General features: G+C 41.1%; 1 pseudogene; it reads right to left on the bottom strand.

Moving 5' to 3' along the window:
* The window catches only part of LOC140200856 (cyclin-dependent kinase-like 3), a 70,956-nt pseudogene that overhangs the window by 36,876 nt on the left and 15,426 nt on the right, over positions 1-18,654 (bottom strand).

Genomic DNA, 18,654 nt, shown 5'->3' with positions numbered 1-18,654 from the left:
ACCAACACAATTTCATCATTGCCTTATTACCAAAACACTCATTTAATTCCATATTTACTATAGTGACTCCACTTACAGTGGTGTAATGAATAATTAAAAGTTACAATACTAAGCGAATTTAACTGTAAATCTAAATTAAGCCAATAAATCTAAAAATGAATTTATCTATGACCCCCTTAATCACCTAAGTAGCAATTCGTGGTCATTGCCCTCGAATGCTATTTTAAGACTTAACTGAACAAAATATGGCAATAACATCAAAGAGAGGAGGCAAGCAGCCTAACCAGACTTTTTGCACAAAATAATGCAATGAGAGTCAGAACAAACAAAAACAAATGCAGTACGTTATTACTAATTATATACAGCAAAATATTTGGTGTATATAAATTATTGTATATAAATTATAAGTCATTCTCCCAAGTGAAAATTAAAGGTTGTTTTCCTGCTGCCAGTTTTAGCAAAATAAAGGTACATTTACATGTCACATTCAAATACTGTTCTATTTATTATTTGTATTATATTAGCTAAAGGTGAAATATAGTTTATCTTCTTAAAAATGATTCCTTATGTTAAACAAAAACTACAGTTAAATGATGTATATACACAACATCTAATAACTTACTGGTGCTGGAAGTATTTCAGTCATCTGGTTGCCACAGGGGCTTGATTTTATCTTCACTTTCTCTTGCATCCTACAAAAGTTAAAAATTTATCTTCTCAACAAAAAAGCAGTGTAACAATAGCCCCTGCATTAATGATCATCATGCAAAGTAGCTGGGAACCTATGGTAAGATGAATTAATGATATTTGATCAACCCTGAGAACTGAGTGTCTTTTGACCAGTCATTCAGATTCTCAGGAAGAACTAATTGAAGGCATCAACCCAGTTCCAAAAGATACCGGATACTTCACACAAAACTGTTTATTATTTGTAAGATTGCCTGAAAGTTTGCAAATGTCCTTACACAGTCATTTACAGCATTATAGGAAACAGAAACATGATGCTGATAGAAAAATTACTCCTCCCTGGTTGAAATAAATGTTATATATTTGGAGCAGAATAGACAGCACATTCATCTGGATCTAAATCTCTTTTGTACTATTGCTGATGCCTCAGATTAAAGTGATCGATCACTTCAGGGTAAAAGTGATCCATCTTCCTAAAATGACATTCCTCATTTAAGAATCTGATATTCAAACACGAGGAATTCTGCAGATGCTGGAAATTCAAGCAACACACATGAAAAACGCTGGTGAATGCAGCAGGCCAGGCAGCATCTACAGGAAGAGGTACAGTCAACGTTTCGGTCGACAGTCGACGGGCAAGGAGTTATAGTGAGAAGGACAGAAGGACAGAGGGAGAAAAAAGAGAGAAAAATTTTTAAAATAATAAATAAATAAATAAATAAATAAATAAATAAGGGATGGGGTATGAAGGGGAGGTAGGGCATTAACAGAAGTTAGAGAAGTCAATGTTCATGCCATCAGGTTGGAGGCTACCCAGACAGAATATAAGGTGTTGTTCCTCCAATCTGAGTGTGGCTTCATCTTTACCATAGAGGAGGTCAGTTGAAGCCACACTCGGGTTGGAGGAACAACACCTTATATTCCGTCTGGGTAGCCTCCAACCTGATGGCATGAACATTGACTTCTCTATCTTCCACTAATGCCCCACCTCCCCTTCGTACCCCATCCCTTATTTATTTATATATTATTATTAATTTTATTTTTTTCTTTTCCCCTTTTTTCCCTCTCTTTTTTCTCCCTCTGTCCCTCTCACTATAACTCCTTGCCCATCCTCTGGGCTTCCACCCCCACTTTCTTTCTCCCTAGGCCTCCCATCCCATTATCCTCTCCCTTCTCCAGCCTTGTATCCCTATTGCCAATCACCTGTTCAGCTCTTGGCTCCATCCCTCCCCCTCCTGTCTTCTCCTATCATTTCGGATCTCCCCCTCCCCCTCCCACTTTCAAATCTCTTACTAACTCTTCTTTCGGTTAGTCCTGACAAAGGGTTTCGGCCCAAAACGTCGACTGTACCTCTTTCTATAGGTGCTGCCTGCCCTGCTGCGTTCACCAGCATTTTTTGTGTGAAATTCAAATACTTGCTTTTTTTTTCCAAAGTCTGTTTTTAAAACAGGCACAATCAACAGACCAGCCTACACAGGAAGTAAATTTGATGTATACCAAAATGCTACAAACAGCTTTTTGCCAAAAGTGATGAGCAAGAGTGTGCAATATTTTAGTGTTAAATTGTTTTCAGAATCTGGAAACTGGAAGAATGACAAAGAAGCCAAGTGTGGTGTACTCCATCTGATCCTGTAAATTAACATTTTATACTGTGTCTATAAAAGGTATTCGTCCCCCCTTGCAAGATTTCATGTTTTTTTGTTTTACAACATTGAATCACAGTGGATTTAATTTGGCTTTTTTGACACTGATCATCAGAAAAGACTCTTTTGTGTCAAAGTGAAAACAAAGTTTTACAAATTGGTCTAAATTTATTACAATTATTAAACACAAAATGATTGATTGCATAATTACTCACCCCCTTCAAGTCAGTGTTTATTCGATACACCTTTCGCGGCAATTACAGCCTTGTGTCTGTGTGGATCAGTCTTTTTCAGTGTTGCACATATGGACACTACCATTTTTCCCCATTCTTCTTTACAAAACTGCCCAAGATCTGTCAGATTGCATGGGGATTGAGAATGGACAGCCCTTTTCAAGTCCAGCCACAAGTTCTCAACTGATTTGAGGTCTAGACTCTGACTTGGCCACTCCAGGACATTAACTTTGTTGTTTCTAAGCCATTCCTGTGTAGCTTTGGCTTTATGCTTGGAGTTATTGTCTTGATAGAAAACAAATCTTCTCCCAAGTCGCAGTTCTCTTGCAGACTGCATCAGGTTTTTCTCCAGGATTTCCCTGTATTTTGCTGCGTTCATTTTACCCTCTATCATCACACACCTTCAGCCTTTCAGCCTGCTGTAGTGAATCATCCCCACAGCATGATGCTGCCACCACCATGCTTCATGGTAGGGATGGTGCGTTTTTGATGATGTATGGCGTTTGGCTTACATCAAACATAGCGTTTAGTCTGATGGCCAAAAAGCTCAATTTAGGTTTCATCAGACCATAGAACCTTCTTCCAGCTGACTTCAGAGTCTCCCACATGCCTTCTGGCAAATTCTAGCTGAGATTTCATGTGAGTTTTTTTTCAACAGTGGCTTTCTCTTTGCCACTCTCTCATAACGTTGCAACTGGTGAAGCACCTGGGCAACAGTTGTATGTGCAATCTCTCCCACCTCAGCCATGGAAGCTTGTAACTCATCTTGAGTTGTCATAGGTCTCTTGGTGGCCTCCCTCACCCGTCGCCTTCTTGCAAGGTGACTCACTTTTTGAGAACGGCTGCTCTAGGCAGATTTACAGCTGTGCCATATGCTTTCCATTTCTTGATGATTGACTTAACTGTACGCCAAGCAATATTTAGTGACTTGGAAATGTTCTTATATCCGTATCCTGACTTGTGCTTTACAATAACCTTTTCACGGAGTTGCTTGGAGTGTTCTTTTGTCTTCATGGTGTAGTTTTTGCCAGGATACTGACTCACCAGCCTTTGGACCTTCCAAATACAGGTGTATTTTTACTACAAGCAATTGAAACACCTTGACTGCACACAGGTCTCCAAATCAGATCTCCATTTAACTAATTATGTGACTTCTAAAACTAATTGACTGCACCAGTGATAATTTGATGTGTTATATCAAAAGGTGGTGAATACTTATGCAATCAATTATTTTGTGTTTTATATTTGTAATTAATTTAGATCACTTTGTAGAGATCTGTTTTCACTTTGACACAATAGACTTTTTCTGTTGATCAGTGTCAAAAAAGCCAAATTAAATCCACTGTGATTCAATGTTGTAAAACAATAAAACATGAAAACTTCTGGGGGAGGGTGGGATTGAATATTTTTTATAGGCACGGTACGTGCTTTATAAGCCTTCAAATAAAAAGTAGTGAGAAAAGAATCTTTTGTAAGTTTTCAAATGCACGAGATCTATGATATACTGAAATGATAGGATGACTTTTTCCCTTGTGTTCCACTTGCACAGTTCCTCCCCTTCCTGGATCCTCCGCCAGGACCATTGACAAAGAAAAGCAATTACACTGGATACATTGTAATTTTGGTTCTGCTCAGATGCTTCCCACCATGCACATATCAGGCAACAAATTAAACTACTGTAACCTGTAGATAAAGCCTGCAAATTAACAGCTAGATGCATTTTCAACAGAGCATTCATAAAATGTTTCTTAGTGGCAAAGCACAGGCTGACAAGAAAGTCTATTTATGGATTACTCACAATTATACTACAGAGTTTTGTGACATACTTTCCCGATAGCTACCTTGAGTTCAAAATTGAAGTTTCATTGGTGTCATTATTGAGATTTTTGTTCGGAGACACAGAAGTGGTTATTCTGGCATGCATGCCAATGGGAGGGATAGTTGTCACTGGTGTGTTGTTCACACCTTTCCCACCATTGTTCAGATCCTTCAGGGAAGTAACTGCTGGACTTGTGTTACAGCCATTGGTATACCTTCCGTCAGTTCCAGCAGGGTTTCCTTCAGTTGCCATGAGGCTTCCTTCTATTTCTTCAGTTCCTGCAGAAGGATTTCCCAGAGCATCTTCCTGCGGCTTTGGAGGAGGTTTCCAAACAGCTGGATAATCTACTTGATCGGCCTTTGTTGCTTCTCCTTTCGAGCTAATACGTTTGTACTTCCTGCTTTTAGGCTCCTTATCCTTTATTGTGTCCTATATAAAGAGAAAAGTGTGTTTTGAATGATTAGCATGTGAAAAGTAAGTTAATTTTTTTTAGATTATGAGGACACGCAGTCCTCTTTTATTGTCATTTAGTAATGCATGCATTAAGAAATGATACAATGTTTTTCCAGAATGATATCACAGAAACACATGACAAACCGACTTAAAAACTAACAAAAACCAAGTAATTATAACATATAGTTACAACAGTGCAAAGTAATACCGTAATTTAGTAAGAACAGACCATGGCACGGTAAAGGTCTCAAAGTCTCTCAGAAGTCCCATCATCTCATGCAGACAGTGAACCTCCAGCGCCGCCAACTTGCCGATGCAGCATACTGGAAGCATCTGACCACAGTCTGACTTACTTACTTTGTAAATAAGTTAATTTTTAAATTATTGTTACAGATAATTTGTCCTTTTGGAACAATCTTGGTTTAATTTTGCTCAAGCTCCCAAATAAGTCCACCTCTATTTTTAACATTGGCCATCGTGCGTACATGTTTTAAGTTCATCCTAGTGTAACAAAAAAATAAAGTGAAACAGGTAAAAACAAGTTGTCAGCCAAATGTGGCAACTGATTTATCAAAGCAGTATATCATGGTAAATCATCCACTCCAGCATCAGAATCATAATGTGAACTATTTGATCCTGCCAACACTGCCACATTCGTGGCCTGAGTTCTGAAGTTGGAAAAGTTATTTTCCAACTTCACTCCTAAGTGATTTAGCATTGATTTTAAGTTATTTTAAGTTATGTTTTCAAAAAAAGATACGGGACAGGAACAGACGCTTTAGCCTACGCCAACCATTGCCATCCAATTACAGTAATTCTGTATCAATCCCTGTTTTCAATTTTCCCTACATTATCATAAATTGCACTCTCACTCACCTAGATAAAGTAGATAAAAGAGCAAAAAAATTAGTCATTTATATTGTTAATATTGTATGCTAAGTGTGCATAACTGGTACTGCACACTGCAGTTTAAAGCCAGATCTATATCTCACTTCCAATAATTATCGCAATTCATCATGTAAGTTATAGTTTAAACAAATTAAATGGAGTAAAATTAATAGCCTAACATATAACTTTGGTCAGTTACTGTATTGGATCTTGCTAATTCAGTCTGTCTAATAAACTTGAACGGAATATATTTGAATATCTTTAATATTAAATAACTCCAAATGTTCTACATTGGAAATTGGGACATATTATGAAGGAAAAATAATCACTTGTTAATTATTTAAATATCAATCTATTATTTAGAAAATGTGGCATTTTCCTTCAAAATTTCATGAGGTAATTTAATTTTGTCTATTAAGGAAACAAATAGCTGGCACAACTGATGTGTTTCCAGATTAAATCATTAGGTTTGAAATATCACAGTTTTAGATAAATGTATATAAAAATAATTTCTCATAAACATCAGAATAATGTTCCACCAACAAAACTACAAAAAAATACATATCGTGTGTGTTTCAAGTGAAGAAAACTTTAATCTCCAATTCAGTCATGATATCAAGGTTTCATTATTTATACCATCAGCAGGAAGTCACTGGGCCATGCTGTTGCCATTGCCAGTTAGGCTGCTGTAGCTAATTCTCTGGATAATACTACCCTAACTGGGGGTAGAACTGTCAAAGGTGAAACAATGAGAACAAATTATTAACAGCTTTTAGTAGAATAAGCCTTGTAATATTGTGAAGATATGATATAGAAGATTCAAATTTTAGTTATCCCAGCCATTGGGTTATCCCAGTAACCGAATTCCTGAATTAGACAGACTGTTTTATTAACTAGATCAAGAGATCTCATAGTGGAGCTTTTAATGTTTCTCATTCTGCTTTTGCACATTGATACCTTTCAGACTAGGGAAGTTCAATCTAAATTGCTTTTAACAGGACAGCATAGCCCCGTACCACTTTACGGCATCAATGATCAGGGTTCAATTCCCAATGCTGTCTGTGAGAAGCTTGTACGTTCTTCCCGTAACCGTATGGTTTCTTCTGGGTGCTCTGATTTGCTCGCACATTCTAAAGGCGTACGAGTTAGTAAGTTGTGTGCACACCACATTGGTGTCGGAAGCGTAGCAATACCGCAGGCTGCCTCCAGCACATTCTCAGACTGTGTTGGTCAATGATGTAAACAACTCATTTCTCTGTACGTTTCAATGTATATGTGACAAATAATGCTAATCTTCTTATCCTCTTGTGTAGCCAGGGTGTGTGAATCTAGTTGTATAAACTTCAGAGCTACCTATTCCTCACTTCTTACACATGCTCATTTACATCGGATGTGTGCAAACAGAATGCAGACCTGTAGACAGAGAATCAATCTGTATCAGACAAGGCAAACTTAAGACAACTTTCTGGGCTTGATTTGGAGACGCTTAAGTACGGTGTGAACCTTCCAGGCGATAGGAAAAATATTACCACAACAGGCTGGCCAGTTTGGCAGATGTTGCATTTGTAAATCTTTTGTTTTAACTGGAAGTAACATTAACACTATAAGGTTCTATGCACATTTTCCTAACCTTATTTGCCTTCCTATCGGTTGGTACTTGAAGCTGTTTCTTGTTAACACAACAGTTTCACAGCCTCATCTTACCCATGACCCACAATCCACTTCACCCCAGCTCAAGTACCCATGCAACATCTGCCAAACAAATCATCCTATGCAACAGGAATTCTGCAGATGCTGGAAATTCAAGCAACACACACCAAAGTTGCTGGTGAACGCAACAGGCCAGGCAGCATCTCTAGGAAGAGGTACAGTCGACGTTTCAGGCCGAGACGCTTCGTCAGGACTAACTGAGGGAAGCGTTAGTAAGAGATTTGAAAGTGGGAGGGGGAGGGGGAGATCCAAAATGATAGGAGAAGACAGGAGGGGGAGGGATGGAGCCAAGAGCTGGACAGGTGATTGGCAAAGGGGATATGAGAGGATCATGGGACAGGAGGCCCAGGGAGAAAGACAAAGGGGGGGGAACCCAGAGGATGGGCAAGGGGTATAGTCAGAGGGACAGAGGCAGAAAAAGGAGAGTGAGAGAAAGAATGTATGTATATAAATAACGGATGGGGTACAAGGGGGAGGTGGGGCATTAGTGGAAGTTAGAGAAGTCAATGTTCATGCCATCAGGTTGGAGGCTACCCAGACGGAATATAAGGTGTTGTTCCTCCAACCTGAGTGTGGCTTCATCTTTACAGTAGAGGAGGCCATGGATAGACATGTCAGAATGGGAATGGGATGTGGAATTAAAATATGTGGCCACTGGGAGATCCTGCTTTCTCTGGCAGACAGAACGTAGGTGTTCAGCAAAGCGGTCTCTCAGTCTGCGTCGGGTCTCGCCAATATATAGAAGGCCACATCGGGAGCACCGGACACAGTATATCACCCCAGCCGACTCACAGGTGAAGTGTCCCCTCACCTGGAAGGATTGTCTGGGACCCTGAATGGTGGTAAGGGAGGAAGTGTAAGGGCATGTGTAGCACTTGTTCCACTTGCAAGGATAAGTGCCAGGAGGGAGATCAGTGGGGAGGGATGGGGGGGACGAATGGACAAGGGAGTCGCGTAGGGAGCGATCCCTGTGGAAAGCCGGGGGGGGGGGGAGGGAAAGACGTGCTTAGTGGTGGGATCCCGTTGGAGGTAGTAGAAGTTACGGAGAATAATATGTTGGACCCGGAGGCTGGTGGGGTGGTAGGTGAGGACCAGGGGAACCCTATTCCTAGTGGGGTGGCGGGAGGATGGAGTGAGAGCAGATGTGCGTGAAATGGGGGAGATGCGTTTGAGAGCAGAGTTGATGGTGGAGGAAGGGAATCCCCTTTCTTTAAAAAAGGAGGACATCTCCCTCGTCCTGGAATGAAAAGCCTCATCCTGAGAGCAGATGCGGCGAAGACGGAGGAATTGCGAGAAGGGGATGGCATTTTTGCAAGAGACAGGGTGAGAAGAGGAATAGTCCAGATAGCTGTGAGAGTCAGTAGGCTTATAGTAGACATCAGTGGATAAGCTGTCTCCAGAGATAGAGACAGAAAGACCTAGAAAGGGGAGGGAGGTGTCGGAAATGGACCAGGTAAACTTGAGGGCAGGGTGAAAGTTGGAGGCAAAGTTAATAAAGCCAACGAGCTCAGCATGCGTGCTGGAAGCAGCACCAATGCAGTCGTCGATGTAGCGAAGGAAAAGTGGGGGACAGATACCAGAATAGGCACGGAACATAGATTGTTCCACAAAGCCAACAAAAAGGCAGGCATAGCTAGGACCCATACGGGTGCCCATAGCTACACCTTTAGTTTGGAGGAAGTGGGAGGAGCCAAAGGAGAAATTATTAAGAGTAAGGACTAATTCCACTAGACGGAGCAGAGTGGTGTAGAGAGGAACTGATTAGGTCTGGAATCCAAAAAGAGGCGGAGAGCTTTGAGACCTTCTTGATGGGGGATGGAAGTATATAGGGACTGGACGTCCATGGTGAAAATAAAGCGGTGGGGGCCAGGGAACTTAAAATCATCGAAAAGTTTAAGAGCGTGAGAAGTGTCACGAACATAGGTAGGAAGGGATTGAACAAGGGGTGATAAAACCGTGTCGAGGTATGCAGAAACGAGTTCGGTGGGGCAGAAGCAAGCTGAGACAATAGGTCGGCCAGGACAGGCAGGTTTGTGGATCTTGGGTAGGAGGTAGAAACGGGAGGTGTGAGGTGTGGGAACTATAAGGTTGGTAGCAGTGGATGGGAGATCCACTGAGCGGATAAAGTCGGTGATGGTGTGGGAGACAATGGCCTGGTGCTCTTTAGTGGGGTCACGATCGAGGGGTAAATAAGAGGAGGTATCTGTGAGTTGTTGCTGTGCCTCGGCAAGGTAGAGGTCAGTACGCCAGACTACAACAGCACCTCCCTTAACGGAACAACACCTTATATTCTGTCTGGGTAGCCTCCAACCTGATGGCATGAACATTGACTTCTCTAACTTCCGCTAATGCCCCACCTCCCCCTCGCACCCCATCCATTATTTATTTATATACACAATTCTTTCTCTCTCTCTCTCTCCTTTTTCTCCCTCTGTCCCTCTGACTATACCCCTTGCCCATCCTCTAGGTTTTTCCCCCCCTCCCCCTTTTCCTTCTCCCTGGGCCTCCTGTCCCATGATCCTCTCATATCCCCTTTGCCAATCACCTGTCCAGCTCTTGGCTCCATCCCTCCCCCTCCTGTCTTCTCCTATCATTTTGGATCTCCCCCTCCCCCTCCCACTTTCAAATCTCTTACTAACTCTTCCTCCAGTTAGTCCTGACGAAGGGTCTCGACCTGAAACGTCGACTGTACCTCTTCCTAGAGATGCTGCCTGGCCTGCTGCGTTCACCAGCAACTTTGATGTGTGTTGCAAGTCATCCTATGAACTGGCTTGAATGTGAATTAAAGTTTAATTCTACTAACAGCAGTTTGGAGCTATTCTCTAGTTCAAGTTGATCAGCAGAGGTCACCCAAAAATGTTTCAAGTTAGGTCCTTACAGCTAGTGGTAAAAAGGATTCCCCCACTCCCCACAGTAATGCAGGTTTGATTCTAACTCACACTCTAGCAACAAAATGTCATTCTCTAACTCCTGTCGCAGTCAGCAACTCTCTTTCGAAGATCACTGTCAATAAATGTTTACTCAAACAAGAGGTTTAGGATTGTAATGGAACAAGAGTAACTCACCTTTCCATGCTTTTTAGTGCTTTGTTTTACAGCTAGCAGTGCCTTTTCATATTCTGAAATTTCTTTGCTGATGTTTTTACGTTTTCTAATCAACAGCAGATTATCTTTCATATCCTTGAGGATTTGAGCTTGAATCTCTGGGATAAATCTGGAAATACAAGGATATCCTTTCTCAAGATACTGCCTTACATGTTGAGTGCTTCCAGTGTTTTCTGGTATCATTCGAAAATTTCAGCATTTTTAATATTAATTAATGAAGAAATCTAAGTTAACTTCTGCAAATAACATTTTCACTCTTCATTTTTAGTTTCATCACTAGCCTGGTTCATTGAAGCAACATTTCCCAACTAGTATGCCCTGTTATTCAAGTCTCCATTGGTTAGTCTGCTGGCTTTCTAAACATTTTCCAGTGCATTCCAGGACAATGTAAGATGTATCTTCATGGTAAAATATAATTATTATATGACAAGCATCTCAATTAACCTTTTTACAAAAATGTTCTTACTTTCAGATATCAAAGATTTGCAAGTTTCAACAGCTCTTGGATATAATCCATCATCCCCTGTGTCATTATTTCCCATCTCTAGCTGCTAACTCTCTTTATTCTACAAGTTTCACACATTATCTCGAAATCATTGTCTCTTCTGATTCCGTCTGCAAACCCAATATTCAGTTCTCAAAAGAGATCCAAGTTTCATTCTCTTCCACATGAATATTAACAAGTTTTGATCTCAACATGAGTTCTACCTATTCTCCAGCTGTGTCCACCTCTAGAGACATTTCTTTGACCATGGCCCTTCACTGGCATGTTGGACCCTTGCTCTGTTTTCAGAGCTGCACACTCCTCACTGTCCTTTTACCTCGTCATTGCAAACTGTAAGTGTGACAACAATTCCTATCTTATTACCACCTGAGGCTGCAGCACCCTAACCTGGATATAGATAGATTATAGATTATGAGGATACATAGTCCTCTTTTATTGTCATTTAGTAATGCATGCATTAAGAAATGATACAATATTCCTCCGGTGTGATATCACAAAAACAAAGACAGTGATGCTGTTGTTTAGCAAACTGACTTCTGCCCTGCTGAGGCTCAATTACAACTTACTGGCGATTCCTAATATCTCCCACTGGACCCCATCACTGAATATCAGGCCTTTGTTTCTCTGGTGCCTTTACAACCTCAAGCTTCATTCTCCTAATCCACACAGCTTGTCTCAACCTCCACCCAAATTCACAAGCAAGTCTGCTGATATAACCATCATTTCACACTGCTTAGCATTACTCTGAATCTCAATATTAACTCCCTTTGTCCCCACCTATGTGTGCAATATATTTAATAATATCAGCTACTTAGTTTTACTTTCTTAATCCTAACTACATAATTTTCATGAAAGTTGTGCAATTTCTTTGCATTGCCGTGCACCATCAGGATGACAATTTTAGGGTATAGATCAGCAACTCTATCAATCCTAGGATCAGCAGACCCATAGCTATATTGACCATGTCACTTCTCCTTAAGCTTTTTGTAATGACTCCATTTTATTCTCCGTTTCCATACCTTTGAATTATTTGTTCTGCCGAGCCCCTTTCTATGTCAACCATTCTTTCCCCTCAACCAATGTTTCCCTACATTGAAGTTGATAGCACTCCATCCTTTGTATTACCTGACATTCTGCTTTCAACCCTTTGCCTCCCTTCTAGAAAACTGAAAAATTTCCCTTGTCCTTATCTTCCACACCACCGTTCTCCAATTCAATAGATTATCTATTGCCATTTCTGCCACTTCAAATGAGGTGTCATCAGAAAGCACATCATCCCCTTTCTTGCCAAAGGTCTGAGTACACCAGTTTACCACCAACAATATTTTTGCACTTTTAGTCATAGTCATATTTTATTGGTCCTGGGGGAAATTGGTTTTCGTTACAGTTGCAACATAAATAATAAATAGTAATAAAACCATAAATAGTTAAATAGTAATATGTAAATTATGCCAGGAAATAAGTCCAGGACCAGCCTATTGGCTCAGGGTGTCTGACCCTCCAAGGGAGGAGTTGTAAAGTTTGAAGGCCACAGGCAGGAATGACTTCCTATGACGCTCTGTGCTGCATCTCGGTGGAATGAGTCTCTGGCTGAATGTACTCCTGTGCCCAACCAGTACATTATGTAGTGGATGGGAGACATTGTCCAAGATGGCATGCAACTTGGACAGCGTCCTCTTTTCAGACACCACCGTGAGAGAGTCCAGTTCCATCCTGACAACATCACTGGCCTTACGAATGAGTTTGTTGATTCTGTTGGTGTCTGCTACCCTCAGCCTGCTGCCCCAGCACTCAACAGCAAACATGATAGCACTGGCCACCACAGACTCGTAGAACATCCTCAGCATCGTCCGGCAGATGTTAAAGGACCTCAGTCTCCTCAGGAAATAGAGGCGGCTCCGACCCTTCTTGTAGACAGCCTCAGTGTTCTTTGACCAGTCCAGTTTATTGTCAATTCATATCCCCAGGTATCTGTAATCCTCCACCATGTCCACACTGACCCCCTGGATGGAAACAGGGGTCACCGGTACCTTAGCTCTCCTCAGGTCTACCACCAGCTCCTTAGTCTTTTTCACATTAAGCTGCAGATAATTCTGCTCACACCATGTGAAAAAGTTTCCTACCGTAGCCCTGTACTCAGCCTCATCTCCCTTGCTGATGCATCCAATTATGGCAGAGTCATCAGAAAACTTCTGAAGATGACAAGACTCTGTGCAGTAGTTGAAGACAACATTCCTCAAGAAAGGCAAACGTCCACTTTTATCTTTTCCCTTCCCATGATTGTTTTCAGTTTCTGCATTTAGCAAACCTAACCTTCATTTATTAATTCTCAAAACCACTGTAAAGCTCAGGTATGAGGAGAACAACCCAGCCCATACATTAACCTTCTTCCTAATCATCCCAACCCACTTCCCACAGCAAGCTACTCTCCTTCTCAAATATCCAGACGAAGGGGCTGATAGAGACATAAATACTAGTTTCCTCACTGCACTTGGTTCATGACTTGCTGAGAACCAAGCAGAGAGAAAAGGGATCGAATATGATCATAATTTTAAAAAAATGGATTCTGCAAATTGATGTTATTCTCTTATTACTGAGTAGATATTTCTTGAATCATTTAGAAAGAAATAAATAGTAATGTTCGAAATATCAATTAAAATAGTTTTCTTTCTCATGTAAAAGTCCTCACTTTTCTGAGAATCCATCTGCTGTGAAATATTCATGTTTTAGAAGCTCTGTGGATGAAGCTCTCTTGTCTGCATCCATCTGTAAGCATTTCTGTAAAAATATCATATTTCCAATCAATCATTACGTCCAAACAAAATTCTAACCATGGCTAACCAAAAGCTTTGCTTTGAACAAATAAAGCACAAAAACAGGTAATTAGCCATGTTCCCAAAAGCTGCAGCTTTCTGTCCAGAATTCAGGGCCTTTATTCAGGGTTCATTAAACGAAACCATTTCAACTGGGTACTCTCCTGAAAGTGCCTCACTTTATGAAGGAAACTTAACTATGTATAAGATATAAAGGCACCTTATTCACATGGCTGTTCATTAGTTCTACTGTAGTTCTGTAAATCGCATGTTTCTCTCCAAGTCAGACATTGTGATTTCAAGTTCTACTCCAGAGGTTTGAGTACAAAACTCTAATCTTCCATTCTAGTGCAATACCTAATTTGTACTGAATTATTGGAGTTGCTTTTGTTTAGATGAGGTCCTGTCTGCCTTTTGAAGTGGATGTCAAAGTTTCCATGGTACTATTTTGAAGACAAAGGGAACTATTTTCATTTCAAAGTTTGAAAATATTTACTTCTCAATCAGCATTTAAAGAATACTGATTCTCTCGTCAATGTCTTATTGCTGTTTGTAGAATCTCAAAGTACTATTTCCTAAATCACAATTGTGACCAGAATTCAAAAGTTCTTAATTAGTTGTAAAATTCTTTGGGATGTCCTATGGACAGCATTCTTTCTTTCCCATATGTCACCCAGAGACACCAAAACATAAATCAATATGAACTCTGGTGACTCTTGCTACTTAAATGAAAACAGTAGTAAATTTGCACATACCAACATCCCCAGAATTACAAGTTAAATAAAGTTATTCTGCTATTGGGAATGTTGGCGAACATGCTAACAATGGACAGATGTAAAGAATTCTCTGCTCCACAAATGGTACAACAGGGTCTTTCATAACCACTGACTGTATGATTGAGAGTAGTGTGTAAGACTGTCTCCAATAAAACTCTGCATGAGAACGTACAAGAATGTGACCGTGGGAATGTGAGAGCATACATTACTCTCAGTAGGTTTCTGAAAATGGACCAAATGTTAGAGACGCAAACACGAGGAATTCTGTGGATGCTGGAAATTCAAGCAACACACATCAAAGTTGCTGGTGAACGCAGCAGGCCAGGCAGTATCTCTAGGAAGAGGTACAGTCGACGTTTCAGGCCAAGACCCTTCGTCAGGACTAACTGAAGAAAGAGCTAGTAAGCAGAACAAGTGCTACACATGCCCTTACACTTCCTCCCTCACTACCATTCAGGCCCCAGACAGTCCTTCCAGGTGAGGCGACACTTCACCTGTGAGTCGGCTGGGGTGATATACTGCGTCCGGTGCTCCCGATGTGGCCTTCTATATATTGGCGAGACCCAACGCAGACTGGGAGATTGTTTTGCTGAACACTTACGCTCTGTCCGCCAGAGAAAGCAGGATCTCCCAGTGGCCACACATTTTAATTCCACATCCCATTCCCATTCTGACATGTCTATCCACGGCCTCCTCTACTGTAAAGATGAAGCCACACTCAGGTTGGAGGAACAACACCTTATATTCCATCTGGGTAGCCCCCAACCTGATGGCATGAACATTGACTTCTCTAACTTCCGCTAATGCCCCACCTCCCCCTCGTACCCCATCTGTTACTTATTTTTATACACACATTCTTTCTCTCACTCTCCTTTTTCTCCCTCTGTCCCTCTGAATATACCTCTTGCCCATCCTCTGGGTCCCCCCCCCTCCCCCTTTTCCATCTCCCTGGGCCTCCTGTCCCATGATCCTTTTGTATCCCCTTTGCCAATCACCTGTCCAGCTCTTGGCTCCATCCCTCCCCCTCCTGTCTTCTCCTACCATTTTGGATCTCCCCCTCCCCCTCCCACTTTTAAATCTCTTACTAGCTCTTTCTTCAATTAGTCCTGACGAAGGGTCTTGGCCTGAAACGTCGACTGTACCTCTTCCTAGAGATGCTGCCTGTCCTGCTGCGTTCACCAGCAACTTTGACAAATGTTAGAGAGACAGCATTCGTGCATTTATGAATGGACGGGCATGAACGTCAATAATTTATAGGTCTTCGGATATCAGACATTTCAGACATTATCTTTGAAACGTGGAACTTTTGGATCCATATTTGCATTTCTGTACTCTGTGCATGGTTTTAGAAGTTGAATCAGAAAGTCTGCTGTTCTCCAGTAGACACAAAATGATCATTTAATTGCATGAAAGATATGCAGTGATCTGGAACAAATACACTCATCTAATCTGGAAATAATGCTGCGTTAGCAGGTGCATCTGCGCCATTGTTAATTTAGCTTCACCATGTTGTCAAGCTCCGTATCTCCTCCCAGATGGCGGTGCTGCAAATGCGAAGGTTGTGATGTCAGAATCAGATTCACCAGAGACCCCTGAGTTGCAACAGCGGAAAGTTCAGCCATCTGAATACTGACGGCAGGCACCTGCAACTCTTGGGGCAGGTTTAGGCACCTGTTTAAAGGCAATGGGTTTTAAGTCTGGAGCCTGCTGCTTTCCATAATGAACTCTTTGTCTCTGTTCCCCGAACCTATTGACAGCTGATTTCTCAGAATTATTAGGATTTTGAATAACCATATGATAAATATTACTACTGACTTTAAAGATCTAGGTTATGCATCAGTTTCAAACTCTTTGTCTGGACTCACACTAGCATTGCAGTAAGAAGTAGGATAAGGTTAAAGGCAGTAGGTATAAACCCCCCTGTCAATCACCTCCCCCATTTTGTTCCCCTCCCCACACACCACACCTTTGTTTTCTTTCGCCATCATTTCACTGTTCCTGCAGTGAACATTTAAATGGAATTTCATGACACAATACAGGAGAAACTTCGATGGAGCTCATTGGTTTCCAAGTTCAGCCGTTTGTAATACATAACAGTAGCTGAGTAAGAAACATAACTACATGACTAAGTACTGTACTTTCCTTTCAATCACTGGGTAGTATTTTGTGAACTAAAACCCTCCTTTCACGAAAACTTAATTGTCACAGAAGAGATCCTACTGATATTTGATGACTATTCGTCACCTCAAACATTTTTACCTTCACCAGCAGAGTCAACAAAGGATTACATTTTGCCAGCTTCTTTTCTGGTGATTCTGACCTCTGGACATCTGGTAGACATACGCCGGCGAATATAGGATTTTTGCTAAAAAGCCCCTTGAGGTGCAGCGTCAAGTTTCCTGATCAAAAAAAAGAATGCAGATTAAAATAAGGCAGCTCAGAAGTTAGCTCACATTAATAATTAAACTGTAAGTGTCCTCAAACAGATCATTATTAATCTGAATTAATACATAGCTATTTGACTATTATTCCACCTTTACCCTGAGCAGCAATTTTTCACTTGGTCCTTTATGGACTACATTTCACTGCAGAAATAATGATGACAATCAAGCATTCTAAAAGGAATTAGACAGAAATTCCTGGTAACTCCACTTCCCTAATTAAAAGCTGTATTCCAAAAGTTGCTGATTTTGCAGAGGAGGTTTATCAAAATGTTTCGAGAGAGTTATGGCTATGAAAAGATGCAACAGTTACTTTCTTTGTAACAATAGAGGAGAGAGTTCACTAACGTGTCTAAGTTGCGGGAGGCCAAGAAAAGATGAATACAAATGACATTTTTCTCTTGGCAGTGAGGTCAATAATTAAGGGGCATTCTGTATATTTAAGTTCATTGGTAGAATAATCAGGAATTGTGGATTTTTAAAAATGTACTTTATGTGAGGGGTTGGAGGGAGAAGGAGGGGAGGGCAGACAGGATGGTGATGCCTACAGTGGAAGGTCTGGACTCACTGCTTGAAAGGGTAGTGGAGGCAAGAGGTACTTGGATAGGAGCTTAAAGTCTACTGACAGGGATACAGGGAAAACTGAGATCTGGGAAGTGGGAGTAAACTAAATAATTTATTTTTTGTTTGATGTGGACTCTGTAGACTAATTGAGCTGTTTCTGTGCTGATTAAAATGATTCTAATGTTCATCCAATTGCTTCCCGAAGGTGGACATCTGGCTCCTTATCAAATATATTCAACTGTGTAGAATTGCTCTATTCATCTCACAATTGAACTAATTACTGTAGGAGATTCATAAATTACCTAAACACTTCTATTTTCATTTTTATCCTGCATTCCCTTGCTACTATCCAATCTTTCTTCCTATCTCGTTCTCCGAACTGGACTATCATCCAGTAGCACTTACATCCATTGTGATGAAGTGCTTTGAGAGGGTGGTGATGAAACATATCAACTCCTGCCTGAGAAGTGACATGGAGCCACTTGAATTTGCCTACCATTACAACGGGTCAACAGCGGATGCCATCTCACTGGCTCTTCACTCAACCCTGGAACATCTGGACAGCACAGATGCACACATCAGGATGCTCTTTAATGACTACAGCTCAGCATTCAATACTATCATCCCCTCAAAACTAATCAATAAACTTCAAGACCTTGGGCTCAATTCCTCTTTGTGCAACTGGATCTTCGATTTCTTCATTTGTAGCCCCAGTCAGTTCAGATTGGCAGCAATATCTCCTCCACAATCACTATCAGCACAGGTGCACCACAAGGTTGTGTGCTTAGCCCCCTGCTCTACTCACTTTACACTTATGACTGTGAGGCTAAGCACAGCTCCAATGCCATATTTAAATGTACTGACAGCACCCTGTCGTTGGCCGAATCAAAGGTGGTGATAAATTAGCACAAAGGAGGGAGGTTGGAAAACTGGCTGAGTGCTGTCACAGAAACAACCTCTCACTCACTGTCAGCAAGACCAAGGAGCTGATTATTGACTTCAGGAGGAGGAAACTAGA

The sequence above is a fragment of the Mobula birostris genome, chromosome 7 (assembly GCF_030028105.1).
Source record: "Mobula birostris isolate sMobBir1 chromosome 7, sMobBir1.hap1, whole genome shotgun sequence".
In the NCBI taxonomy this organism is placed as follows: domain Eukaryota; kingdom Metazoa; phylum Chordata; class Chondrichthyes; order Myliobatiformes; family Myliobatidae; genus Mobula; species Mobula birostris.
Note: the sequence above shows the minus strand (reverse complement) of the source record. Positions and strands in the feature narration are given on the sequence as shown.